Source organism: Strongylocentrotus purpuratus, unplaced genomic scaffold (genome assembly GCF_000002235.5).
Source record: "Strongylocentrotus purpuratus isolate Spur 01 unplaced genomic scaffold, Spur_5.0 spur5_scaffold_20, whole genome shotgun sequence".
NCBI lineage: Eukaryota > Metazoa > Echinodermata > Echinoidea > Camarodonta > Strongylocentrotidae > Strongylocentrotus > Strongylocentrotus purpuratus.
Window position 1 is genome coordinate 28,328,143 of NW_022145606.1, and position 8,699 is coordinate 28,336,841.

Below are 8,699 nucleotides of genomic sequence, written 5' to 3' on the forward strand. Positions count from 1 at the left end.
TTTAACAGTGACGACGTCATATCTTTTTTTCCCGCGTCATATCTGAGTAAGTAACCATAATCAAAGCAATTTATAACGGAAACGTGCATTGACATACAGGGAGCAGTAATGTGAAGTTTCGAAAAAAAAGCACCACGCTTTTGTATGCTCTGGTGTTCAGACGCGAGGCCTTCTTTCAACACTCCATTAACCAAAAATTAAAGGTAATAACTTCTTTATGAAGAATGCATGAAAACGAGAGAGAGAAAGAGAGAGGTTGAAAAGAGAGAGAGAGGACGAGAGGGAGAAGAGAGAGAGAGAGAGAGAGAGAAAGAGAGAGAGAGCGAGAGCGAGAGAGAGAGAGAGAGAGAGAGAAAGAGAGGTAGAATGAGAAAGAGGAAGAGGGGAGAGAGAGCCAATATTGAAAACGAGTGAAATATATGTACACGTATTAGCTGTAATAGTTTGTGTTCACAAATTATTAAACACGTTATTAAATGTTCAATAATAATGTCAAAAATATTATTAAGTTTTGTATACATTACATTGAACATTTCTTAATCATGACGATTTTATCTAAAAGTTTGTTTTGCATTCTCCACTATTTAAGTTTCATTGTTTAACACTCCTGTTAATCTTACCTTTCTTACTTTTACACCATTTTTCGAACAAGCCTCCAACGTCACGTCTGAATCTGTGACCAATGTCACCAAGGTGTCTCGGGACTCCAAATCAAATCCTACCCACTCCTCGTGATCCTTAATCATCTTAGAATAAGGGAAGAAAAATAAATATTCAAGGGAGTGTAGCATGACGAGACTACATGTAATATCCGTGGCCTGACTCGGCGGCATTCGGGTATAATACGACTACGCGGGAGCGTGCGCAGGGAGTGTGTGTGTGTGTGTGTGTGTTTTTTTTTTTTTTTTTTTTTTTTTTGGGGGGGGGGGGGTAGGTGTTTTGTGTTCAAACACCTCCCTCAATGCTTCTGTCAGTGGCGGATCTAGAAAAAGGGGCGGCGCCCAGACCCCACCCCCCCCCCCCTTTACCAAAACAAAGAAAAGTTAAACAAGTTTCTTCTTTGTTTTTGCTCAAGAGGGGGTTGGGTGTTGATTTAAAAAATATATATATACACTACCCGCCACCTGCCCCCTCCCGATATTTTTCTTCACGAATTTGGCAAAGAAAACAAAAATTAGTGGCATATGTAACGTTGTATCATCCGCTCAATCTAACTTGCATGCATGAAAAAGGTAAAGTTTTCAAGAAAGTGTGTTTCTGTCTAGCGTTGGGATGCCCGTAATTCACTTGGGTAACCTTTCAAATAATATTATACAAACAAATAATATGCACTTTCTCTGTACTGTTGTCGGAAAGACATAGTACAATCTCGACATTTTTACGTGGGAGCAAAATGGCGGCGTGTGCATTCGAGCACATCTCCCAGCACTTTCAACGGCCACACGTCCATCTGTGAATTATACATTGGGGTAAGCGTTTAACGTATGTTACAGACCCATGAACTCAACGCTGTGTGTTGTGGTCTACTTCTTTTATGAGACAAGTCCAAGAACGCGTTTCCATATATGCATGCCCCTCCCCCGCTTATTCTCTGGCTGGCTTATTCGTCGCCAAAGATTTTAATTCGAATTTGCCCCCCCCCCCCCAAAAAAAAGTGGTCATTACCCCTCCCCCCTATTATTTATTGCAATGACGAAATCGTCATTGCCTTGTTTTCGTTCACATTCTGCCCCAAACATATACTTATCCTTATCCTTATCCTTATCGTACGGAAATCCCATTCGTTTTGCACACAGTGCTTGTTATTCCTAGTTAGGTACTTTCCTCAAGTCCTTTTCCTTTCCAAAACTCGTAGGCATCATCTCTAGCATCTCATCCAGGTCACTATATTCTTCGATTTTCGAAATCACTCATGCATAACCGTCCAGGCGCCATTTTGTCCGTTTCTGGCCAATTGTAAGGCCTTTCTTTCTTCCTTCCTATCTCCACTATCCTAAATCCTACAAACTTTTAACAAATTCCTTTAGATAGTCTAAGAGATGTTCCTTTATCTGCGACACATAACCTGACCTTTAAAATGCCATCTTCGTCATCGAAATTCGAATCTGAAACCGACTCCGTCAAAAATCTTTAAAATTCTCGAAAAATGGACCCCTAAAAATCTAAAACTGCCATAACTTTCTCATATAATTTCCGTTTGGTTTTTAAATCTAACAGTATCTTTATCTTAAAATTGCGCATAGCCATGCCATATTACTCGCTCCAATGGTTATGCAAAATATAAATAGCGCCTTCTAAAGTTCTGGGAATTGGCTTTCTTTCTGTGGCCGTATTTCAATTATGGCTTGGCAAGCTTGAAAATACTTGAAAATATGATACTTGAAAATATGCCCTTTTCAGCCATGAACAAAATTATATACCCTAACACTTACCAAATTTGAGAAAATTGCCTTCCAAATTCGCCATTTTCAAGAAAATTGAGAAATAACTTAAAATTACGATCCTTATGCCTACGTCAATTAATCTTGGCAGACACATGTATCCATATATGTGACAATTGTCTGACAAGTTTGGTAAATTTTATTGACGTCAGCACAAAGTTATCGCTAAAAATGATGAATTTACTATGCATTACGTAATAGCGCGTTTAATGCGTGCAATACATTGCGCGCAGATGACAATGGTGTCAAACTGACCGCAATGACGTGCCTGTTCACACAGAAAATTGTGAGTAAATCGCATTTGAACAAGGGTCACTATACGAATTCTGCTGAGTTTCCGCCACGTAATAACACGTATCGGATTTGACGTAATTTTTTCAGTTTTTCAGACTGCTTTTTGCCCCCCCCCCCCTACCGTCCTTTTTTCCCTTGTAATTTTGTAAGCGTATTCTGGCTGGCCAAACGCAGAGCCTCTCGAAGCCGGATTTTTAAAATTCGTCAAGGGAGCCATGTTAGACGCCATTTTATTTTATCACATAAGCTACATACTTCTTACACATTCTTACACAGAAGCTCCTTCGTTTGACACGTAGAAACATGGCGTTATTGCACGCATATCGTTGTTACACGATTGCATATTTAGTTCCGAATTGTTATACTGCAGTAGATTTTGTTTAACCCCCCCCCCCCCCCAAAAAAAAAATAATAATAAAAAAAAAAAAAAAAAAAAAAAATAAAATTAAAAAAAAATAAAAATAAATAAATAAATTAAAAAAAAATAAAAAAAATAAATAAAAAAAAATAAGAAACGCACAAAAACTTACTGGGCATCATCATGCCCCGCCCCCCCCCCCCTCAAATTTTTTTTTAAAACAATCTAATTGGCACATGTCATTTTGAACATTCAGTGTAAGTTTCGATGGTTTCTGTGAGAATTTATTTTCTATATTAACCAGAGCTCAAGTTTAGCTTTAAAACTTTAAGTGCGTGCAGTGCATATTCCATAATGCACTCGCAAGCATTACACGCTAACACATATCTTATTTCATGTTCCCATATTGTACTTACCCTGGCAAATGGGAAGCCACTCAGCTGATGGTAGAAACTTATTTTGACTGGCATAGGCTTTCTCGATTTCCATCGCCTTGGAAGGAAGCCCATGAAACCGATGACCTTTTCCATGTCACCTAATACCACCTGGATTTAATAAAAACATGATCGCAATTATTTCCTAAAAATCTAGCTCAAGGGGAATTTATTCTCTAGTATGTCCCATAGAAATGTTCTCATCACGTAATATCTTATCGTCATGTTTTTAAATTAAAAACAAATGATAAACAAGGCTATTAAAAATGCCTTAGGTTGACTTTTCCAAAGTAGTTCATTTCGTGTTGAACATATATATACACATTTCAGGAAAACAGGTTATTCTTAAATGAAAAAGACTAAACAAAGAGGTTCCATGATAAATCGTGTTCCGGAACTCAATAACAAAATACATGTCTACCTCAACTATTGGCTATCCTCTTTAGAAAGGCCACATTGTCTATTATGGTCATATATTTCGTCTCCCTCGTGGGAGAAAGACGAAGAACCTGTCTACAAAGGCCACCTGTCTTTTTTCGTTTCCTTTTGATGGACTTAATATATAGGTTTTAACCCTAAAAGGCCGGGCTATTTGAGGTCTTAATACGACTTGGGGGGGGGGGGTGATCTCTCTCTCTAGTTCTATCCTTACAAAGATGACGTGGTGGAGTGGTTCATTAATTTGAATTTCAAGCAAAAGGTTCAAATCCCCGCTTCGCACTAATGTCCTTTGTTAAGACAAAACATAAATCTATGATATCGTATTTTTTGTAATGTATTATTACTTTCCTTATTATTAGTATCATTAGTATTATTGTCAATTTAAAAAAAAAAAATCATAATATCATCAACATTTTTTTTTCTTTTTGCTGCCTTCTTCTTCTGTTTTTCTTGTTTCGTTTGATTATAATAGTGATCTAGACAAGAATAATGCTAAATCTAATAAAAATAACATAAATTCTAGCAATGATACAACTTAGAAATAATGAGAACTTTGATGAACATAAATTTGTTAGTGCTGCATTTCTTGAACTTATAAATGTGTTTGACGGTATACCCCATAAATTGCTTTTGTTCAAAATGTTGTACCTTGGAATTCATGAAGCTCAGTTGAATTGATTTGAGCATTACGTGGCAGGCAGAAAGCAATGTGTATTTCATAAAGGAAACAAAAAGTGTCCTTCTCTCCATTCGAACAGGAGTCCAACGAGGATCCATACTAGGATCATTTCTTTCTTTTTTCTTCATGTATGGTATCTAAAATCTAAATATTAATCTACATACAAAGCTCTCACTTTTATGCGGACGAAACAGCTGTATTTAACTTCGGTTTCGATGTGAGGATAGTGCAGTCAATGTTACAATCAGGCATAAATAAGTTTAGGAATTTTTTATTTTTTTAAGATATTGGGATGACTGTTCGAGGAAAAGTTGATTTCTTCTTTCAGACCACAAATGCCTTCAAAGTGCATGGTTATTGCTCTTATTCTTATTTATGACATTTGTAGTGCCCTTTTAGAACCTGAATTTGCTATGAAGGCAATTTTAGTCCCAGAAATGTGTGAAATTAAGCCAATACGATCATACCTGTTCAGCTGCACTTTTAAAAAAATATGGTGAATCAATTAATTAATTAATAATAATAATACGCGGGCCGAATGGTTATTATAAACAACACGAATAGGCCAACAAAAAGCCAACGTCGGTATTGGCTGGAATAAAACGTACAAGGCGCTATCACGTTCTTTCAACGGCTGGTTCAAATTATAGAATATTTGTGGGGCACCAATAATATTATACATCGTTACATTTATGGATATTTCAGCCGTCCCTGAACCGATTTTGATTTAAAAAAAAAATGATTTTGTCATTTAAATTGTATGTTCTTTCAAATTTGACACTCAGTTTTTCAATAACTCAAACACGAATTATTTTGTGTAGCGCCCTCTGCAACATAACTCAACTTTCCCCTTAACTCAGACAAAGCAACAAATTATGTTCCTTTCATCCCGTCGGAAAAGACGTACTCATATTGCTCCGGTTGTCTCATTTTCGCTCGCTGGACGTTTATAGCAGAAGACAATCGGCGGATTAGACGACACTTGATAGTGAATTTGTATGTGAGATTGCTTTGCTAAATATAAAATACAAGAACATTGTCCATATCTTTAAACTATCATTGATATCTGACAATTAAACAGTTATTAAAATAAACCTATCAAACTCCATAATACAATGAAATACTTGACTTAAAGTAGGGGAGTTTGATGTGGTGCACGGGGTGGTGCACAATTGCACCCCTCTGTACATAATCGAATAGTCCATGTCGATCATAAATATTCATGTTTTTGCTTACCTCGGCAAAATGTTTGCTTATCTTCAATGGGAAAATTACGGTGGGGGGTTGGATGAAATGGACATAATGAACCGATCAAAACCTTATAATCGCGTGGCAAACTGAGTCCAAAGTTCGACTTGTTTCACATGTGTTATGTAGGCAATGGCGAGCTTGCAACCTATTTTGATCAAATTACGGTGGGTAAACTTTCAAAAGTCAACGGGACATGAGGGTTCCAATGAAAGGGTTCCAATTTTTAACGATTTTGGGGGTAAAATTCCATAGGCTAAAATGTTAGGCTGCTGACTTTGACGATAGGGGGCGTTGTCAAATGAGCCTAAACGGAGCAATATGTTTAATTTTCAGATATATATGAATGGTCAACTACTAAAAACTGTCACTAGACTTTAAACATCTTGGTGTAATTCCAATTTGTTGAAGTAGTTAAGAACATTTACGATCAATTGCATGTATACAAACAATCAAGTGTTGTTTATATATTGAAATTTGAATCAATTGTATTTTACACTCGTATGTACTCAATGTACATCCGTACATTGACTAATGTTGTACTCTTTGGGGCTCTTTAACAAAAAGGATAGTTTGAGATGTCAAAACAAATACGCTCGAGAGGTTTGAATGCTGACTATAATGCACCATCATTGGGACTTCTTTGCTCACGTAAATGGTAGCCAATTGAACAAAAAATAAACTTTCATTATTTGTTATGGTGTACAATTTATTGCACAACCTTGCCCAACAATACCACTTTATATACAGTGCGTCCCCAGAAAAACGAAACCGAGAACTATCGATGTTTTATCATGACTTAATCACAATTATGATGAATAAATGACACATATTTGGAAAGCTTAGATTCTCTTCTTTCATTTGATGGAACTCATATGATGCATATTCCACGCATGAGTGATTAAAAGCAATTTGAAGAGAGGAAACATACAAATCATTTGGCGGGTGGTATCTGAATTTCAAGGAGAAAATCACACTTCTAGAAAGTTCAATTTCTTCCCTTTCATATGACACCTCAATCAGGAAAAATGAGCCAGGAATAACAAAGTTATGTTGGTTTAAATTAAGGCTTGCATTTCCATAATTTGATCAAACGAGTTCGTTTTCACTGGCTGCCTGCCATAGCAACTAACAGAGTTGACAAAAGACTCCGTTTCGTTGACGATCAGCCATGCACAAAGAAGACGAAAGAACTGATGCATGGCTGATCTTCAACGAAACGGAGTTACGTCTTTTGTCAACTTTGTTAGTTGCCTGCCGTAGCAGTGAAAGCCTGTGAAAACGAACTCGTTTGATCAAATTATAGGGATGCAAGCATTACTTTAAACCAACATAACTTTGTTATTCCTGGCTCATTTTTCCTGATTGAGGTGTCATATGAAAGGGCAGAAATTGAACTTTCTAGAAATGAGATTTTCTCCTTGAAATTCAGATACCGCCCGCCAAATGACTTGTCGGTTTCCTCTCTTAAAATTGCTTTTAATCACTCATACGTGAAATATGAATCATATGAGTTCCATCAAATGAAACAAATGAAAGAAGAGGATCTAAGCTTTCCAAATATGTGTCATTTATTAATTATAATTGTGATTAAGTTATGATAAAACATCAATAATTCTTGGTTTCGTTTTTTTCTGGGACGCACTGTATAGGAGACCTTACACATATTAAACGAAAAACTTTATAATCGCAAGAAATGGTTTGAGAGTGGCAAATTTTCCATGAATGTGTTGTCAAATGACATTAGCGCCCGGTTGGGACTCGAGCCGCGAACCTAGTATGATCAATCGTCCGGTTGACGTATCTACTACACCAGGACACCTAGACAAGTTTACAGGGACACGATAATGCTTCAGAAGTAGCAGACTATAGAAGGACTACCTCCTCGAAATACTCGTAACAATATACCTACCTGCACTTGCTAGAGAAAAGATGGAGTAGCAGGCAGTGTCTACCTTACGAACGCAATCCCGTTGGCCGGTTCCACCTCGGAGAAACAATGACTGGATGATTCGATGCGTTTTGATGAAGTGAGCTCTCTCTCGACGTTAGCGCGCTCGAAATTCATGAAACAAGAAAAGCCTCAACGCACAAATGAGATAACAGCTTCGTTTCACGAGACCGCCATAAGTACAAGTTCACCGACATGCTATTGAAACACGTGTTAAATTTGCTACATGCATTCCAACAAGTTGTTGGTGAACTTGTTCTTACAACGATTTCATGCAACGGTGCCTTTGTTCGTATGGAACTGTGCCACAAACTTTGCGTAAACTCGGCGAATTTTAGACAACGATTCAGTCGTATCAAAGCAGAGATGGGTTATTTAGTTTTGACACAATAATGATAGAAACAAAATGTGACTATACTGATGTCTGATGTCACCGATAGATCTGATGTCACCGAAACCAATAGATTGGTTTTTACTTAGTAGTTGAGGCATTGGCGTTATGAGCCAAGGACAGGGGTTCGATTCCCGGCTGAGACATTAACCAAATGTTGTTATGACAAACAAATAATCTATAATGTATCTATCATGTGATATATATATACCAAAGACTCGAATGCTTTTTCGTTGTTCCCATTGCAATATTTATCTCTACTGGCGTTAAATAGGCTGTTATTACTCGTTGAGCCAATCAAGACTGAAAATGGGTCATTTTATTTTTAAGGATGTAATTACATGATCAAAAACCTCGTTCTTAGTTAATGGGCAAAACCTTCGTGTAGGTTGTTGTTGTTTTTTCGTTGGTTTCATGATGATGACGTAATTGCGTAATATAAGTGTCACATTTTTGTGTGTC

At 37.1% G+C, this 8,699-nt stretch overlaps 1 long non-coding RNA gene across 1 annotated transcript; it reads right to left on the reverse strand.

Annotated features, from left to right (window-relative positions):
* Nucleotides 1–617: 617 nt before the first annotated feature.
* On the reverse strand, nucleotides 618–8,024 carry LOC115927211. Its single transcript, XR_004065505.1, has 3 exons — nucleotides 7,808–8,024; nucleotides 3,510–3,638; nucleotides 618–746 (listed from the first exon to the last, which is right to left on the reverse strand). It is a non-coding gene; the product is annotated as an uncharacterized LOC115927211 (long non-coding RNA).
* Between the last annotated feature and the right edge of the window lie 675 nt (nucleotides 8,025–8,699).